Source organism: Bombina bombina, chromosome 5 (genome assembly GCF_027579735.1).
Source record: "Bombina bombina isolate aBomBom1 chromosome 5, aBomBom1.pri, whole genome shotgun sequence".
Lineage (NCBI taxonomy): Eukaryota > Metazoa > Chordata > Amphibia > Anura > Bombinatoridae > Bombina > Bombina bombina.
Genome location: NC_069503.1, coordinates 269,182,597 through 269,201,926, shown reverse-complemented (window position 1 = coordinate 269,201,926; position 19,330 = coordinate 269,182,597).

The following is a 19,330-nucleotide window of genomic DNA, read 5'->3' as shown; positions in this document are numbered from 1 at the left end:
ATGATGTGATTACTGCCACCACTGATATCTCCCTAACAACATTAGTTTAAATTTAACTAACCAAAAAATTTAATTATTTTGCTAGTATAATTTTTTTTTCATTTTCTATCAGGCCAGTGTCACACAGCATATACTCTGGTTCATTGCTCTGTGCCAGCCAGCAGCCACCAGTGTTAATATTCGTTTATAACATTATTTTAAATTTAAAAAAAAAAAAATATATCTATTTTTCTAGTGTAATCTAATTACATTTACTATCAGGCCTGTGTCTGTCAGGCTCACTCAGCATTAATATACCTCAGGCAGCCACCCAGCACTCATATCTATTCTTCTTCACCTTAATTTTAATATAAAAAAAAAAAAGTTTAAATTTGTTTGATAGTGTAATCTAATATAATTTTCTATCCGGCGTGTGTGTTTTGCTGACATACAGAGCCTACTGTGTTTACTTGCTGCCCTCCCTAGTCTATGAGCCACGACTCATATGTGTTTAACCTTTTTTTAATTCCCCCCCCCAAAATAATTTAAATAATTTCTCTAGTGTAATCTAATAGTATTTTCTATCAGGCGTGTGTGTATCTGACTTACAGAGCCTACTGTTTTTAATAGCTGCCCCTCCAAGGCTATCAGCCACGACTCATATGTATGTACTTAACCTTTTTCTTTAAATTGCCAAAAAAAGTCTTTAAATCATTATGCTAGTGTAATCTAATTTTATTTTCTATCAGGCGTGTGTCTAACTGTCTATCTGACTTACACAGCATACTGTTGTTAATTGCTGCCCTACGTAGCAGCCAGCCAGTGCGACCACTCATAGAGTCATATGTGCATTGCACTTCTTAACATAATTTTAATATTAAAATCTAAAATTTTAAAATATTTTGCTAGTGTAATCTAACTTAATTTTCTATCATGCCTGTGTTTTTGTCACTTACACAGCATACTGTGTTAAATTGCTGCCCTACCTACCATCCACGACTCATATCTGCCAGCCTGTGTGCCAGGCCCAACTAGCCAAAAGTACTAATTAACACAAGTTAGTTGGGTCCAAGAACACATGTTTAATTATTAGACTTTATTAGGGTAATTATATATCTAACAAATCTATCTATTTCTCTTCTATTGATTCTATCTAACTATCAATCTATGTATATCTATCTATCTATCCTATCTATCAATCTATCTTCTGTCCGGGATGTTTTGAGACAGCCACTTTGGGAATGTTAGTTGATTTAGGCCCATTATGGCTTAAAAGCAGACTCTGCATAAACTATGTAATTTTCCATGGGAGTTTTGCCAGGGATCCCCCTCCAGCATGCGACAGTCCAGGTGTTAGTACCCTTGAAACAACTTTTCCATCACTATTGTGGCCAGAAAGAGTCCTTGTAGGTTTTAAAGTTCGCCTGCCTATTGAATTCAATGGCGGTTCGCGAACCGAAAATTTTAGGTTCGCGACATCACTATATATAACATCTTTATTAAAATTAAATAAAACCAAGTTTCATAAACAAACAGAAGTGCAACTTTAAAATATAAAAAACTAAACTGTATTGGCTGTATTGCACATATTACCCAAGTATCTCAACACACAAAAAGTTTCTGCAGATAGCACAGGCACAGCATAACTTAAACCCATACTCGTGGGTTATGCTTATTTCTATAGGAAGAATCAATTGATTGTTCACAAATTCGAAAAAAAATTGGCAACAATATTAGCAATGCTCTAGAACTTCCAAACTTATTATATACTCCTGGAGAAAAGGTTGATTAACCTGTTTTTATTTATGGTATTAAGGTTTGAACATGCAATACAGATTTAACTGTTGTGGCATATAACTGGGTTTTTTATCTTAAAATTTAATAAAATTAAGTTTCGTAAATTTTACAAAAGAGCAGTAATTAGATATGGATTGATTATAACACCTTGCATAAAATGTTTTTGTCAACAAATTTTGTATTAGTTTTAGTCATAGTCTTTTGACTAAAATGTCATTTTGATTTAGTTTTATTCATAGTCTTTTGACTAAAATGTCATTTTAGTTTTAGTCGTATTTTAGTCATCAGAATTTCTTTAGTTTTATACTCATTTTAATCTAGTTTTAGTCGATGAAATTAACACTGCTATCTATCTATCTATCTATCTATCTATCTATCTATCTATATATCTATCTATCTATCTATCTATCTATCTACCTACCTAAGTATCAATTTATTTATCTATCCATCTATCTATCAGTGGCGTCACTAGGGTTGGTGTCACCCGGTGTGGTAAGTTTTGGTGTCACCCCCCACCCCCCATAAAACAGACACACACAAACACAAAAACACAGGCACAGGCACACACACATACAAACACTCAGACAGACACACACACTTAAAACACACTCAGATGCACACACAAACACTCAGAAACACACTTAGAAACACTCAGGCACACACACACACAAAAACACTCAGACACACACACAAAAACTCAGACACACACACACATACAAAATATGTAAACTGCACTGCATTAATTATAAAGTTCATGCCTAGAGCTGCTCCCTGGCTCAGCAGAGCATCAAATGAAATCACTAAAGAAAAGGTTTAGGTGCGCAAACTATGAAAATTCTGCTCTCTGAATCTGTTCCAAGTCTGTTAGTGCACAGCCCCAGTCCGCGTGCCTACCGCTTCTTATGGCCAATCACCTCTGCACTCTGCCCACCCCCAGACCTCTGCCTGCCCTCCCCTCCTACCTCTTCAGTGTGCACTTAGTGTACCGTAACCGTACCAGTCTGGTGGGCATCATACGTGGCTCCTTCACTTTAGAGGCAGTGTCAGACAGTTATGTGGTCAGGTGCCAGACATCCCCCTCACGATTTCCCGGTTCCAGTTTAGAGAGACAGCACAGCAGTGAGTGACTACACTGCTCTACACGTCACTGAGCAGTGAGCACAGATAGGCAGGCAGGTTAAGACTAGCAGCGCAACTTTGCAAGCCCCACGGCACGCCCACAACATTCATAGTGAAATTTGGCAGGGGAGGAGCAAAGTACAAACAAGCAAAAGCAGCCGGGAAAACTATTTGTGGAAATTGCAGCGCTGGCTCAAGGGGCAAAAAAATTAAGTGTGTCTACATTTTCGCCAGTCCCACTAATGTTCACAAATGTTGGCACCTCTAATAAAAAAATCTATGCATTTCTACATTGTATTTCTTTGAATTTCAATAAAATAAAAAACATTTTTTTTTTTGGTGGTATCACCCCCTGGAGGGTGTCACCCAGGTGCGGCCCGCACCCCCTAGTGACGCCACTGCTATCTATCTATCTATCATCTATCTATCTATCTATCTATCTATCTAATCTATCTAATCTGTCTAATCTATCTCGTGCCCGGACTATTATCCGACGGCCATTTATCTGTCGGAATATTATCCGTCACACAAATGTAAGTCAGACAAATTTCCGTCAGATAATAGTCCGGCCACGGTTTTCATCTACTCATTAGCAAAGTGCTCCAATGCACTTACAGTATATATGTCTATATATGTATACATATGTATTTATGTGTTTATATGTGTATATAAGTCTGTAAATACATATATACACACATAAATACATAACTACATATGTACACACACACATATATATACAGTATATACAGTATATATATATATATATATATATATATACACACACATATATACATATACATCTTTTTGATAACTTGGAGGAAGCATTAATAGCACTATTACGAGCAAACTCTGCACAACAGTTCATACCAATTCAGTAACAGTTCAGACCAATTATTGTGGTGATCTGAGACATAGCAACGGAGGAACTGTTCCAGAGCTTGATTAGACCATTCCGCAGTCTCATTGGATTGAGGGTGATATGCAGAGGAGAAGGAAAGCTAGATCCCCATTTGAGCACAAAAGGAACGGCAAAATCTGGAGACAAACTGGCTACCCCGGTCCAACACTATCTCCTTGGGTAACCCATGTAAACGGAAGACCTCCTGGGCAAAAATTGAAGCAAGCTCCTGAGCGGTAGGCAACTTCATCAAGGGAATGCAATGTGACATTTTAGAAAAATGGTCAACCACCATAATAATAACAGTATAGCCATTGAAAACAGGAAGCTCGACAATGCAGTCCATGGAAAGATATGTCCAAGGACGCTTACCATTAGCAGTAGGTTGAAGAAGACCCACAGGAAGACGTCAAGGAGTCTTATTCTGTGCACAAGCTGAGCAGGAGGCAACATACGCAGCAACATCAGAACGAAGACCTGGCCACCAGAATTGTCGAGTGACAGACCAAATCATTTGGTTCTTGCCTGGGTGACCTGCAGCTTTAGGATAGTGGTAAGTGTGCAAAAGTTTAGTTTGAAGATTCTCAGGAACAAAACACTTACCACTAGGTTTCTCATTAGGTGCATTGGTTTGTGCAGCCAGGATCTCCTTCCCCAAGGGAGAAGTCAAATTAGTACGTATGGTAGGTAAAATATGGTCAGGAGGTATAACAGGAGTAGGTACATACTCCTCCTTGGACATAGGCGAAAATTGTCGAGAGAGGGCATCAGCCCTAACATTCTTACTACCAGGCAGGTAGGAGACCACATAATTAAACCGAGACAAAAATAGCGCCCATCTGGCCTGTCGGGGCAACAAACGTTTTGCTTCAGATAGATAAGTTAAATTCTTGTGGTCAGTAAGAATGAGCACTGGCACGCTAGTACCCTCGAGTAAGATGCCTCCATTCCTTGAGTGCCAAAATTATGGCCAGTAATTCACTGTCGCCAATTTCATAATTGCACTCCGCTGGAGACAATTTCTTAGAGAAGAAACCACACGGATGCAAGGAACCATCAGGCGTAGGACGTTGAGACAAGAGGGCACCTACTCCAGTCTCAGACGCATCGACCTCAAGAACGAAAGGCAGGACAGGGTTAGGATGAGCCAGAACTGGAGCGGCAGCAAAGGCAGTCTTAAGACTATCAAAGGCCTTAATGGCAGTAGGTGACCAATGGAGTGGATCAGTCTCTTTATGAGTCATGTCTGTGATAGGTTTGACCAAGGAAGAAAAGTTTTTAATAAACTTTCTATAGTAATTGGCGAACCCCAAAAAACGTTGAATAGACCGAAGACCAACTGGGTGAGGCCACTGCAGAACTGCAGATAACTTGTCAGGATCCATGGAGAACCCTGAAACGAAGATAACATAACCTAGGAAGGTTACTTGAGTCTGATGGAACTCACATTTCTCGAGTTTACAAAACAGGCCATTCTCATGTAGTCTCTGAAGAACCCGTGTAACATCAGAACGATGAACCTCAAGTGTGGGTGAGTCTAAGTACACCACAACACACTGTTGCAACATATCTCATAGGACATCATTAATACATTCCTGGAAAACAGCAGGAGCATTACATAGGCCAAAGGGCATTGCAAGATACTCATAATGCCCGCTCCTGGTGTTAAACACTGTTTTCCATTCGTGGCCCTCCTTGATCCTAACGAGATTGTACGCTCCTCTCAAATCAAGTTTAGTAAAGACCGTAGCTCCCTTGAGGTGGTCAAAGAGTTCCGTAATGAGCAGAATAGGGTAAGCATTCTTAATGGTAAGACGATTAAGACCCCTATAATCGATGCATGGTCTTAACTCGCCACCCTTTTTCTTCACAAAGAAGAAGCCAGCCCCTGCAGGAGAGCAGGATTTGCAGATAATCCCCCGCGACAGAGAATCGGCAATATACTCCTCCATAGCACAATTCTCTGGAACAGACAGAGAGTATACCGGCACGCACCTTGTCAAAAACGTCTAGGAACTCCCGGTACTCCTCTGGCAATTGAGATACAGAAGAAGTGCACAAGACTTTAACTGGTTTCTGAAGACAAGTGGAAATACATTGCCGGGACCACAACAAAATTTCGGACCTGCGCCAGTCGAGACTGGGATTGTGCTTTTGGAGCCAGGGATAACCCAGAACAACCTGGAAAATGCAGAGAGTTTATCACCTGGAACTGGAGGGTTTCAAAATGGAGAGCCCCAACAACCATGGACAATGGAGCAGTTTCGTGAGTAACGAGTGCGGGCTGAAGGGGCCGGCCATCAATTGCCTCAATAGCAAGCGGATCGGACCGAGGCAAAACAGGAATGGAGTGCTTTGATACAAAAGCACTGTCAATGAAATAGCCTGCAGCACCGGAGTCAAGAAGAGCATGGGTGACTATGGAGGAGTCCACCCAGGAAAGACCAACCGTGACCAAAGGTTTCTCCTTAAGCGGTTCCGGGGACGAGGATAAAGCACCCACGGTCTGCCCCCGACAGAACCTTAGGTGTGAGCCGTGTAGGACAAGACTTCAAAAGGTGGCCCTGTAACCCACAATAGAGGCAGAGCCCCTCCCTCCTCCTAAAGGAGACACGTGAATCCCAACTGCATTGGCTCAGCAGTACCTGGTGACTCGGGACCAGGAGGCATGGGAGGAGAGGGAGGCATGGGTGGGAACGAACACGTAGGAGACAACGGAACAAGAGGCTTCCGCAAGCGCTACTTGAAAGAGGGCCTCTCTCTGAGTCTGATGTCAATTAGGATAAAAAAAGACACCAATGACTCGAGATCCTCTGGTAAATCTCTGGCAGCAACTTCATCTTTAATCGCATCAGAGAGCCCATGAAAGAAGGCGGCAACAAGGGCTTCATTGTTCCAACCAACCTCTGCGGCAAACGTACAGAACTCAATAGCATACTGAGCAACAGATCTTGTACCTTGCTGAATGGACATGAGTCGTTTAGCAGAAGAGGAGGAGCGAGCCGGAACATCAAATACCCTTCGAAAGGAGGCCACAAATTCAGGGTAATTTAAAATCACAGGTTTATTAGTCTCCCACAAGGGATTAGCCCAGGCAAGAGCTGTGTCAGAGAGTAACGAGATGAGAAATCCCACCTTAGCTCTGTCAGAGGGAAACACCTGAGGTAACATCTCAAAGTAAATGCCCACCTGGTTCAAAAACCCTCTGCACTAAATAGGATCGCCTCCATATCTCTGAGGTAGAGGTGCAGAACCGGACATGCACCTGGTAGGACTAGGTGCAGCAGCAGAAACAGGAGCAGCCATAACTTATGGGACACTTTGGTCCAAATGTGCAGTGTGAGTCAGTAGGGTTTGCAGGGCTAGTGCAAATTGATCCAAGCGGTGATACTGTTCATCCATCCTGGAAATGATCACAGGTAAAGGTGGATTATTAGCACCATCAGGATTCATGGCCTTTGTGTAATGTCAGGGTGCCAGGAATCAGACTGAGATGAGAAGTGCAAAAATAATCACACCTTTATTAATAACAAAAAAATAATAAAAAGTCCACAAGTCAAATAACAAGCCAGGAGTCAAAACCAGAGCTGGTAGTCAGACGAGCCAAGTCAGGAGCCCAAGCGAATAGTCAGACGAGCCGGAATCAGGAACAAGGAAAATAGCAGAGTCAGGAACAAGCCAGGGATCAGGAACCAGGAAGGACGTCAGACAGCCAGGTAATACATAGGAACTCTCACAAACAGGTCTAAGACAACACAAAAGCAAAGCATACTGAACAGAGGCCCTTTAAATAATAAGTGATGACATCACAATTCTGAGACTGCATCCTGTCTCACACAGATGATGCACACCAGTCTGGCCATACAAGGAAGTGCAGGAAATGAGCAGCATCCCCCACAATGCACCATAGTCAGCAAGAGAGGTGAGTAAAATGGCTGCCAGCAGCACATGGCAAACAAAACAGGGAAAAAACCCTGACACTTTGTGCGGAAAAAGAGCTAAATGCCCTTTTAAGGGCAATGCCCATACAAATGCCCTTTTCAGGGCAATGGGGAGCTTAGGTTTTTTAGATAGGTTTTTATTTGGGGGGTTTGGTTGTGTGGGTGGTGGGTTTTACTGTTTGGGGGTTGTTTGTATTTTTTTTTACACAATGCCCCACAAAAGGCCCTTTTAAGGGCTATTGGTAGTTTAGTTTAGGATAGTTTTTTTTTTATTTTGGGGGGCTTTTTTATTTTGATAGCGCTATTTGATTAGGTGTAATTAGTTTAAATATTTGATAATTTATTTTTTATTTTGTGTAACTTAGTGTTTTTATTTTGTGTAACTTAGTTGTTAGTTTTTTGTAACTTAGTAATTCTTTATTGTAGATTTAAATAATTTGAGTAGAGTTAGTTGTTTAAATATGTAATATAGTTATTTTAATTGTTAGTTTAATGTAATTTTAGTATAATAGGGTAGGGTAATGAATAGTTTAATACAGTTTAATGTAATTTAATGTAATTTTAGTATAATAGGTAGGGTAGATTAATTAATAGTTTAACATAGTTTAATGTAATTTTAGTATAATAGTTAGGGTAGGTTAATTAATAGCTTAATATAGTTTATTTTAATTCTACAGGTAAGTTTAAATTTATTATAAGATAGGAATGTTGTAATTTTAATTTATAGTTAGCGGGTTGTTAGGTTTAGGTGTTAATAGCTTAATTTAGTTTATGGCGATGTGGGTGGCTGGCGGTTTAAGGGTCAATAGGTTTAGTAAGTGGTAGTGATGTGGGAGGCCAGGGGTTTAGGGGTTAATACATTTATTTAGTTGCGGTGGGCTCCGGGAGCAGCGGGATAGGGGTTAATACCTTTATTAAAGTTGTGGCGGGGTTTGGGAGTGGCGGGATAGGGGTTAATAAATGTATTTAGTTACGGGGGGCTCCGGGAGCGGCAGGATAGGGGTCAATAACTTTATTTAGTTGCGGCTGGGTCCGGGAGTGGTGGGATAGGGGTAAACATTTTAGTATAGTGGCAGTGTTTAGTGACAGGGTATAAATAAAGTTGGGAAAAAGCCGAATATCAGCGAGATCGATGACTGTTAGTTAACAACAGTCCGCTGCTGATCGCCCCGTACTTGGTGCACGGCTTTTTGACAGCTTTTTTTATAAATAAGGAGATCATATTCAGGTCCGCGGCCGCGATGTTAGGCGAGCGTATTGGTGCCGGCGAATGCAGCACAGTTGAAGGCTTGATAAATAGGCCTCCTAGACTCCAAGAGGCCAAAATAACCTATGACACTATATCAACGAAACTACACTTATCTATCTGTTTTTAAAACCTAGTATCTCACAGCTAATCTCCCATAATATCTATAATTACAAAAAGGGAAAAGTACATATGATATATCCTAGATTAGATGAACCACAGTCTTTAAATGAAAGTATCCCATTGTTATCTCCCTATTAAGGCCATAGGGGATCATTGATTCCAATTTTTGGACCCATAGTGCATCTTTTTCAAAAAGTAGTTTCTGTCTGTTACCCCGTTATATATATTTATGTGTTTGTGTGTGTATGTCAGAAATCTTTTGCAAACATATTTACATGTCCCTAAGTTCCTTTTTTTGTTCTAAACAATGTTGTCTGTCATATCTCTGTGTTTATTTATACCACTATATGTAAATATTGTAAATGTATTATTATTCTGAGCAGGAATAATTGCAAATATAACATGTAATCAGAGTATCATATGTATTTGTTTGCAATCAATGGATATATTAAAGGGATAGGAAAGTAAAAATTTTAGTTGCATGATTCAGATAGAGCATGTAATTTTAAAACACTTTAAATTCACTTCTATTTTCAATGTGCTTTGTTCTCTTGGTTTTCCTTGTTGGAAAAGAATACACACATATCCTACACTAGTGTGAGCTAGCTGCTAATTTGTCTCTTGTGATTATCTAAATAGATGTGTTCAGCTAGCTGCCAGTAGTGCAGTGCTGTTTCTTCAGCAAAGGATAACAAGAGAATTAAACAAATTTGATAATAGAAGTAAATTTGAAAGTTGTTTAAAATTGTATGTTCTATCCAAATCATGAAATAATATTTTGGGGTTTCCTGACCCTTTAAGAGCCAGTTTTCTCTCTGCACCTGAGTAACCCCTCATCTAGTTTTAAAAACCATCGCTACACAGGTGTTATAATATGGGCTGGCATATAAGATGACATTTTATTACTGAAAAAGAAATTCAAGAGAAGGAAGAAATTCACTGAAAATAGAATGCCAGTAAAGAGGTGATTTTAATTTCTGCTGTATCTGAATCATGACAGTTTAAAGTTAGGTGGGCTATCCCTTTGAGCTATCAGCTTAAGATTATATTGAATCAAACATCAAACCAAATTTTAAAATCCTTGTCTAAAATATTACACTGTGTGTCCTAATGTCAGCATCAGTGTTTATCTTTAATACTAATTTCACATATACATACTTTCAAAGTATAATACACAATGTAACAAATGGCACTTACAAGTTCTGATGAGTGATCATCAATGACACAAGTGTCGAGCAATTTAATTAGTTAGTGATAGTTTATAATGTATATTTGAATCAGATTGGCAGATGTCATAAATTGTGATTATGCATATTCCAATCAGAAGTGGTGGAAAAATTCACTAGTGTGTGGGTTATTTAGGAGTTTGCATCATAATTGGTGCGAAAAGTGTTGAGTCAAATATAGCGTGAAGTGGAGAGTGGGACTTGTATTACATGGTTTAAACATGGTGCACAAATATTTTGCCAACAAATAAAAAACATAATTTATGCTTACCTGATAAATTTATTTATTTCTTGACACAGTGAGTCCACGGATCATCATAATTACTGTTGGGACTATCACTCCTGACCAGCAGGAGGAGGCAAAGAGCATCACAGCAAAGCTCTTAAATACCACTCCCTTACCCACAATCCCCAGTCATTCGACCAAATGAAAGGAGAAAGGAAGTAATATAAGGTGCAGAGGTGCCTGAGGTTTATGAAAAAATAAACTGTCTGAAAAATACAGGGCGGGCCGTGGACTCATCGTGTCAAGAAAGAAAGAAATTTATCAGGTAAGCATAAATTATGTTTTCTTTCTAATGACACGGTGAGTCCACAGATCATCATAATTACTGTTGGGAACCAATACCCAAGCCAGAGGACACGGATAATAAGGGAGGGACAAGACAGTAAACCTAAACAGAAGGCACCACTGCTTGAAGAACCTTTCTCCCAAAAGAAGCCTCATCCGAAGCAAAAGTATCAAATTTGTCAAATTTAGAAAAAGTATGCAAAGATGACCAAGTGGCAGCCTTGCAAATCTTATCTACAGAAGCTCCATTTTTGAAGGCCCAAGAAAAGGAAACAGTCCTCGTAGAATGAGTCGTGATTTTCTTAGGAGGCTGCTGTCCAGCAGTCTCATGCACCAAGCGAATAACACTCCTCAACCAACAAGAAAGAGAAGAAGCCGTAGCTTTCTGACCCTTACGCTTCCCACAAAAAACAACAAAGAGGAAGACTCGAAAATCCTTAGTCGCCTGCAAATAATACTTCAACGCACGAACCACATCCAGGTTGTGCAACAAACGCGCCTTATGAGAAGAAGGATTAGGACACAAAGAAGGAACAACAATCTCTTGATTAATATTTCTATCCGAAACCACCTTTGGAAGGAAACCTAAGGCAGTACGCAGTACTACCTTATCAGTATGAAAAAATATGAAAAGGAGATTCACACTGCAATGCTGAAAGCTCCGAAACTCTTCGAGCTGAAGAGATAGCAACCAAAAACAAAACCTTCCAGGATAACATTTTAATATCCAAAGAATGCATAGAGGCCTATTTATGAAATGTCTGTCGGACCTGATCCAACAGTGCGGATCAGGTCTGACAGATATCGCTGAATGCAGAGAGCAATACGCTTTCCGTATTCAGCATTGCATCAGCAGCTTATGTGAGCTGCTGGTGTAACGCCGCCCTCTGCAGACTCGCGGCCAATCGGCCGCCAGCAGGGGTTGGCAATCAACCCGATCGTACTCTATCGGGTTGAATTCCGGCGATTCCTGTCCGCCTCATCAGAGCAGGCGGACAGGGTTATGGAGCAGCGGTCTTATGCAGTAGCCATTTGTACGTGTGCTCTTACACTGAATTAAAGAATACTACACTTGAATTGGGCTGCGCCTGTCTTTGCTTTCTTTTCACAGTATATATGCATTAACATGTGCGGTCCCCTCTATGTGGTTTGACATTCTAAATATTATGAGACGTTTGCGAATCCTATATATATGGAGCTATGATGTGACACTTAAATCCAAAATCCATTTAGTTTCTGAGCTATTTTTCCTCTAAATATTACTATCCAGTAACGTGTTTTACTGCGGTAAATATGGAGCTATTTGACAGGGGGACGTGTTAGATACACGTCACGATTAGCTCACTCCTAATGGAACACACCCTCTGCTTGTCCAATCGAAGGAGGCGATACGCAATTAGCTAGAATGTGATTGACATCACTGCCTGCTACACAGGATTGTCCGGTTGGACTTTTTAAGGAAGCCCCGGTGGATGTTCGGGTTGCCTTCGATAAAGCAGATGCGAAACGCGCGTCAGGCGTTCGCACTGCTTCTCTCCTCTAATTGTTTATTTTAAAAAATATAGTTGGTAACTTGTTAATTGTTGGCCCATATTTTGGGCAATAGATATAAATTGTAATTGGAATCTGTTAGCGGTCCTTCATACTAGTGCGGTGGCAATCATATAATAGTTTAAATTTAAGGCGATCCTATATATGAGTTTGTGCTCACCTGATTAACACCACATAGCACTATTACCCTAATTTCAAGACCGCTCTTATTCCTATGCTATATCTGTTTATGGGATCCATTTAAGTTACCTCTATATTAATATATACAGTACAGTAATTGATTATTTGGAGAATACTCCCTACAGGAGAGTTTGCAGTGCTACCAATATATTCTTTATATATATATATATATATATATATATATATATATATATATATATTAATTATTGTGTCTTATTTTAGTTTAAATGGTGGCATGGTCCACAATATTTTTTATTATATTTATAAATAAATGTTATGTTTTAAATCAACTGATATACACTATAAATACACTCCACCCTATGTAACTGGGTAATATACCTTTCAAGTGTGCCCAATAATGCTTCTGTTCTGTCTCTCATTGTAAACTTAACCATCAGACCAATTACCTCCATACACTTAGCCACTGATGACCGAAGAGAGGACTGAAGGGCAAGACAAGAGTTTAAGATCTTTGACCTTCTGAACTCTGTCAGAAACATCTTCATCTCTAGAGAATCTATAATGGTTCCCAAGAATACCACCCTTGTAGCCAGAATCAAGGAACTTTTTCTTAAATTCCCCTTCCAACTGTGGGAGCGCAGAAAAGACAACAACAACTCAGTGTGGGAGCTTGCTAGTTGAAAAGATGAAGCCTGAACCAGAATGTCATCCAGATTAGGCACCACCGCAACACCCCTCAACCTCAAACCCCTCAACCTTAAACCCTCCTGAACCAACGAAAGAATGGACCGAATAGTTTCCATCTTGAAAGACGGAACTCTGAGAAACTTGTTTACGCTCTTGAGATCTGAAATAGGTCTGAAAGTTCCCTCTTTTTGGGAACAACAAACAGATTGGAATAGAATCCCAGAACCTGCTCGTAAACTGAAACAGAAACTATCATTCCCATGTTGGACAGATCCTGAACACAACATAAGAACGCCTCTCTCTTTATCTGGTCTAAAGATAACCTGGAGAGAAGAAATCTGCCCCTGGGAGGAAAAGTCTTGAACTCTAGCTTGTATCCCTGGGACACGATGTCTACTGCCCAGGGATCTGGGACATCCCGAACCCAAGCGTGAGCAAAAAAGGAAAGTCTGCCCCCCACAAGATCCACTCCTGGATTGGGGGCAGACCCTTCATGCTGACTTTGATTCAGCAACAGACTTTTTAGATTGCTTCCCCTTACTCCAGGACTAATTGTACTTCCATGAGGGCTTAGACTGCTCCTGCTTGGAAGATGAGGAGGAAGACTTACTAGAGAAGGAACGAAAGGAACGAAAATTACTTTGACAACCCTTCTGCTTATTTCTCTTATCCTGAGGGAGAGAATGCCTCTTCCCTCCCATAATATCAGAAATAATCTCAGCCAAACTCGGCCCAAACAAGGACTTACCCTTGTAAGGAATGGACAAAAGCTTAGATTTAGAAGACACATCCACAGACCAAGACTTCAACGATAAGGCTCTGCGTGCCAGTACAGCAAAGCTATAAATCATTGCTCCCAACTTAAAGACCTGTAAGGAAGCATCCACAATAAAGGTGTTGGCCAACTTCAGAGCCTTGATCCTATCCTGAATCTCTTCAGGAGGAATATCCTGCTGAATAGAATCAGACAACACATCAAACCAAAATGCTGCCGCACTGGTGACAGTAGCGATACACACTGCAGGCTGCCATTGTATCTCCTGGTGAACATACATCCTTTTAAGCAATGCCTCCAACTTCTTATCCATGGGATCCTTAAAGGAACAGCTGTCCTCAATAGGAATAGTGGTTCTCTTAGACAAGGTGGAAATAGTTCATTCCACCTTAGGAACCGTCTGCCAAGCCTCTTTGAAAGAATCAGCAATTGGAAACATTTTCTTAAAAATTGGAGAAGGGGAAAAGGGAATCCCAGGCTTCTCCCACTCCCGTCAGAGTCATCCAAGGTAGCCAAAACCTCCTTAAGCAACAAACGGAGGTGCTCTAGCTTAAACTTGAAGGAAATAACCTCAGAATCAGAAGAAGAAATTTCACCCTCAGATGCTACAGAAGTATCCTTCCTTTTGTGATTCCCCTGCAACATAGGAAAAGCAGACAAAGCCTCAGATACCGCCGAGGATATGTGAGTAGCCATGTCCTGCAATGAAAATCCAACCTGAGAGGAAATGCAGGGCACTGCCAAAGAGGATAAAGATTTGGACTTTTGGGAAGAAAGCTGCGGTATAGCTTGAACAGGAGACCCCTGAACAGTATCCACCTTAGACAATGATGGCTCAGATTAAAAAGCTTATCCCTGTAATGTAATGTTCTCTCAATACATGAGGAACAAAAAGGGATTGGTGGTTCCACATTAGCATCAAAACATAGAGTACATGTAATATCCTGCAGGGCCTCTTGATCCAGCTTTACTCAAAAAATAAAAATAAACCTTTTAAACCCCTTAAAACAAAAAGCCAAGAAAATGTTACTGTCCCTTTAAATATTAAAGTAACTTTTATGTCAATATTATTCCCCACTTCCTTGTATAACAAATATGTGGCAAAATAATAAAAGAAAGGCAACCTCTACACCTCAGCAAGCTTGCTGAGGTGCTTACCTGTCCTGCTGGCCAAAAACGGAGGAAAAAAACAATCCGACTGAATCCCCAGCAACCAGAACCGCTGCTCACACGCAACGCAGAGCCGTACATCAAACTTAGAAACAAGCTTATTTCCTTCCGGCACTTCCGGAATTAACACAGAGAAAGCGTGCAAACTTTTTCAGCCTCTTCAAGCCCCTCCCATCGTGGGCTTGTCTCCGGCCAGCATTAGCCGACAAGAAAAATAAGCAAAGTAAAAAAGCCACGGAACCATCACTGAGCCAAAAGTAAAAAACCTCCCAGTGTCCTACACCTCTGCCCTACAAAAAACCTGGTGCCCCCCCCCCCCCCCAGGACACGTCCCAACTGTTTAAAGTGCCACAATATTTATCTAAATAAAAATAGTAATGTAGCACTTACCATAAGTCTCTGCCCGACAGCAAGGCAGCACACAAAGTATAAGAGGCACCCTCCTCCCATGGACCTGTGGGAATAAAAAAAACTGCATAAACCTATATAGGCTTTCTAAATAGGGCAGCAACAAAACTGAGAGGCACAGTGGGGATTATACCCCACACGTTCCGAAATGCTTAAAAGCCACCACTGCTCTAGTGTCAGGGTTTCTTGTTGCTCATGTCCTCTGTCCCTTTAAGGATTCTCAGAAGTCAGATTCCAAGCTTATATTAACCTGGTCACGCCCCTTCCACCTTGCTTCAGTATTGTTTAGAGGTTGATATTGCAAGTTCCTATTCTCTCCAGTGGAACCTGTACATTCTCTCTGAATTTCTCTGCCAATACACCGACTACCTCCTCCTTCCTATGAACAGTGTTCACTGTTTTATAAAGAACTTTCTCCAACTGGTTGATATCTTTGACCGCTGCTTTAAACATCTACCAGCTACCGCAGCCACCTCCTAACAACATTCCCTGAGACCGGAGCTTCAATCTAGCTACACCATCTACACTTGTGATCAATCCTTTTCCCTGTTCACAGTTCACCGCCTCATCTATCAAGCCTCCGGATTCCATTTCCACATTGTTATAGTGCCCATCACTAACAGCCTTTCTTACCTGCACGCCACAAGTCATTACTGACGGATTCAGGAGGCAGCTCCTCCACGCTGCACACGCTACTCACAGCGGCTCCAACCCTCTGCAGCACACGCACCTGTCAGATCAGGCAGAACTGACACGCTGCTACAACCACGGACTTCCAGTGAGCTCTCATTTACACAGGAGGCTGCTACATTGAATAAGGTACCAACTTAGTATCTACCAGTAAAGTACAGTAATCAAGTTAAGCAACTTTCGATGTGAACTTTTATCCTTGATACTGATCTGGAGTTCAGCTAAGTACCTTAAAGGGATATCTGTTTAATTGCCTTGTTACATAGCTCTTGAGTTCAAGGTTCCATTCCTGAATTTTATTAACCTGATTCAGATATACTGATCAGGAGAGACACTTAATAGCAAGTAACTTTGCCTTGTTGGGAATACTCAGCATCAATAGCTTTGTATTTAACCCACAGTGGCATACATTAACCATTTTGCTCCGCAGCTGTGATACACACCTATCTATCTTTGTTCCTTACATACCTTATATCTAGTGAAGAGACTGACATGGACTACGGCTAAACCCCAGCAAAGATCAGAACAGCCAGTTCTGCTTTGAAAATAACAAACTCTTGATTGAAGAACTTCTTTCAGACACCTAACTTTACCACCTCATTGCAACTGATACAGGCAAAGAGAATGACTGGGGATTGTGTGTAAGGGAGTGGTATTTAAATGCTTTGCTGTGGTGCTCTTTGCCTCCTCCTGCTGGTCAGGAGAGATATTCGCAACAGTAATTATGATGATCTGTGGACTCACCGTGTCATTAAAAAGAAATGTTAGCTATATTATGTTGTGTATTTATTTTTATCTCTATATCTATTAGTGCAACAAGTTTGGGGCAAAACTTTGCACCAAATATGTAGAAATAATATTGTCCCCTTGCTTTGTAATGAGAGACAAAGTTGTCCCATTGAGTTCTATGGCATCCTCGACCTCAAGGGTGACGGATTGAAAACTTGATACGCTGAGTCGGAAAAGACGCAAGCGTAAATGTAGAATTTTTGATAACTTAGTGAGAGCTTCAAATAGTGTCAAAAAGGAGGGCGAATGAACACAATTCCACTTGAATACCACTGTTTTCAACTTGCATCGATCTGCATCGGATTGAGATCGCGGGATCGTATTTTATGTCACAAATTTCAACATTTGCAGATCTTGACGCTTTGATAACTATGGCGTAACAATCTCGCAACAATTATGAGGTGGAATTCAAGCGTATTTTCAGTTGACGCTTTGATAAATAGGCCCCATTGTAAATGGTATATGCTAAAATAGATATATCAAATAATAGCAATGTGATTGATTACAATGTGTAAAAAATTCAACCATAGTAAAGAAGTAATGAAACTAAGTGCTAAATATGTAAAATCTAACTTAAATAGTGAGGAGGAGAGATGCTGTGACGTAAAGAGCCGCCCTGAGGGAGTTATGAAGACAGGAACAGGAAATAACGCTTTATGTGGTGAGAAGGAATTTGAGATAGCAGGTGGGCATGTCCTAGTACAACGAGCAGTCCGAGACGAAGTGAAGGTAGACAGATAATAAGGCAGCAGTGGGTGAAGGACACGGAAGGAAAAGAGTAACAGAGGTAATAGAATAACTGGAAATAAAATAAATAACAGAGATGAATTGAAGAATATCTCTGTATGAATATATATTAATGTAAGAAAATGAATGAAATGTATATAACACATAAAAGAACAAAAGATTAGTTAAAGCAAAATAATGAGGGAAACAAAAGAAAAGAAAAATTAATGTTATAAAGAAGCAAAAGGGTAAATAAGAAAAGAAAATGTTATTGTAAAACAAAATTATATGAAAATATTTATATATATATAAAGAAGAGAAAGTAATAAAAATGTGTTCAAAATTTGACTTAACTGTTCTGGAGCAGCAAACAGAAGGAGGTTGATTACGCACTCACTGGACACTATATATGGACAATGGGACTTCTCGGATTGGTGCATTTTGTCTATGTCTATTCAGGATTATTATTATTATTATTCTTTATTTATAAAGCGACAACAGATTCCGCAGCGCTGTCCATGGGTATAAAAAATATTGGAGTATTCAGGATGCATTTTGATTGGTTAACATTCTCTGCGCTGTTATTTTCAAAATGTTATTATGTGTTATTCTTTTAAAGGCTGCTTGGGGAATTAAAGGAAAAATAGTGCATAGTAACAAATGAGGTTCAAAGAACACAGAAATCCATAAAGTTCAAGCTATACAGATCCTACCTGATTTACAATAAAAGCTTAAATTATTTCCATTAAAAAGGTGACCCATTGAACTTGAGCAAGACATTCTTAAATGTATCTAAGGTATTGACATTCACTACCTCCTTAGGTAATGAGTTCCACAATTTTATTGCTCTTAAAGAGATAAAATGTTTACGTTGCTGGAGATTATATCTCCTTTCCTCCAGCCTTAAATTGTAATAAACAGAGCTTCCACCAACTCTGTTTATGGGCCTTGAATATGTTTATATAAAGTAATCATGTCATCTCTTAAGGGACTTTTTTCTACAGAAAACAGACCCGGTTTGGCTAAATTAAATTCTCCATTCCTGCCTTATTAGTTTTTGTGGCCCTTCTCTCAACTTTTTCTAATTCTCCAATGTATTTTTTTGAGATTGGTCCCTAATGGGAGTCTGGTCTTGTAATAAAATGCCTGTTCTTTTAAACCTTCTTCTCATTCAATCTGCCCACTTTTACTATGTTGGTTAATTACTTTAAAAATAATAGCCACATTTTAAACAGTATGCTGTAAATAAACCACTTAATATTAATTAAATATACAGCAATTATATAATCTATGCAACATGCAGTAAATATAATCTACTGTCTTAGATACACAAATATGATGCTAGATCATATTCAAATTGCTAAAATGAAGAGCAGGTTTCACATGGAGATTCTATTTGATCAACCTGATCATACTCACTCCAATATTTGTTAGTAATATTGTGCTATATGAAGCTGGTTACTAGGATTAGCTATTGTATTCCTGACCACTGT